General features: G+C 34.3%; 1 pseudogene; it reads right to left on the bottom strand.

The window, feature by feature from the left end:
- Positions 1-1173: 1173 nt before the first annotated feature.
- On the bottom strand, positions 1174-1328 carry LOC102424203 (annotated as a pseudogene).
- Between the last annotated feature and the right edge of the window lie 473 nt (positions 1329-1801).

Here is a 1801-nt window from a genome sequence, read left to right as displayed (position 1 = left end):
CAAAATATTTTTAACATGGTTGCTTAACTTAAAAGGGGGATAAATGTCATGGTTTCACTCTCATTACCCCATTTAATTATATATTATTGTAGTCTTATGTTTTTGTCTCACCCTTTTTATCCTAAAAATTAGTAATTATTATTTATACACCCAGTCCTTGCTTTAGATTTTCCCAATTTGCTCAGCATTGTTTCTTTCATCCCACTGTCTCGTAGGAGGTTCAGGCTCCTTCTCTCTGATCCAGCCTTTGATAGTTCTTTCAGCGAGGGACTTCAAGTGGTGGATTCTTGCCGACTGCATAAAACTGTATTTATTTTACCCTTTGCTCTGACTCTTGAATGGTAATTTAGCGAGGGGAAAATTCTAGGCTTACTATTTATTTTTGCTCACTATTTTTGGTATCTTATTCAATTTTCCTCTGACCCATACTGTTGTTTTTGAGAAGTTTCCTGCCAGTTAAAGTTCCATCTCGTGGTTCATAATATAGTCTTCTGCCTACCTACCTTTAAGATGTTCTCATCATCTTTGGTGTGAGATATCTAGTGTGAGATATCTAGATGTGGATTAACTTTAATTTAAAATTTTAATGCTTGTGTAATATTTCAGTGTGCTACCGTTACATGCTTTATTAAATGGGCTCATGGCAGTACACCTTTAGGTTGCTCCTATTCTGCTATTAGATCAAAAGTATTCCGGTGACCATCCTGATATAATATCCTAGTACCTGAATAAATGTCATATTGTTTTAGTCACCAAAGCTTTAGAATGTATTTTAATATCCAGGAGTTTGATAAATCTCTGCTATAGCATTACTCTTTAAAAAAATTTTTTTTTTTTGCAATTCTCACTGAGTATTCTTCAGACTAATTTTAGAACAATCTTGTCAAGTTCCAAAGTAATGAGATGGTGTTTATTTTATAAAGTAGTTTTAGAATAAACGCATAATATTATGTCTTTCTATCCAAGGGTCTCATTGATATATCTCTTCATTTATTTCTCTTTGTTTTGTACTCCAGTGTAATTATTTTTTGAACCATGCTTCAATGTATTGGCATTGTCAATCCATCAACAGACAGGTATCCAATTAAGTGAGATTGTTTTCATTCTGCCTTAACATGTGCCTACATATATCCACCTTGACAATGTACCATTTCCAACTTTAGTCAGGGTATGTTATTCCTTCTTCACTTTCACAATTTTCATGCTGCTGCCAGACATCTTCTCAAGTTTGCTTTGAATTCTGTCTTCAGTGCATCCCTCACTGCTTTTGCACAGATCTGGGAGTATCAGGTGTGGCTGAGTCTAGCCTGTTGCCAGTAGGCCACCATGATGTCACAGGAGGGGGCTTGTCAGACCAAATTGCAAGGATCATCAATGTTGGCTTAGTGGGAGACCATATATGATATATGATATATGATTAATATATACTATATAATGTATAATATATAATAAATATATATAATATATAATAAGTATATATATTTTTTAGGTAGGTCCTATGTCTTATTTTATTTGTAGGTATCTTGTGTTTTTAAGGTATTTTTGAATAATATAATTTTTCAGGTATTTAAGTCCCAAGGCATGGAATAGAATGACATATCTTAGAGAAGGAGGGTGAGGGGGGACAAGAAGAGAAAAACCAAAGAACTTATATACTTATATGCATAGCCCAAGGACACAGACAATAGTGTGGGAAGGCCTAGAGGGGGCTAGAGCCTGGGTGGAGGGGGAAAATGAGGGACATCTGTAATACTGTCAACCAAAAAAATATATTTAAAAATGGAAATTGCATAAAATATTT

Source organism: Myotis lucifugus, unplaced genomic scaffold (genome assembly GCF_000147115.1).
Source record: "Myotis lucifugus unplaced genomic scaffold, Myoluc2.0 scaffold_9132, whole genome shotgun sequence".
NCBI classification, from domain to species: domain Eukaryota; kingdom Metazoa; phylum Chordata; class Mammalia; order Chiroptera; family Vespertilionidae; genus Myotis; species Myotis lucifugus.
The sequence above is the reverse complement of the archived record's forward strand: the minus strand, read 5'-3'. Positions and strand labels throughout refer to the sequence as shown.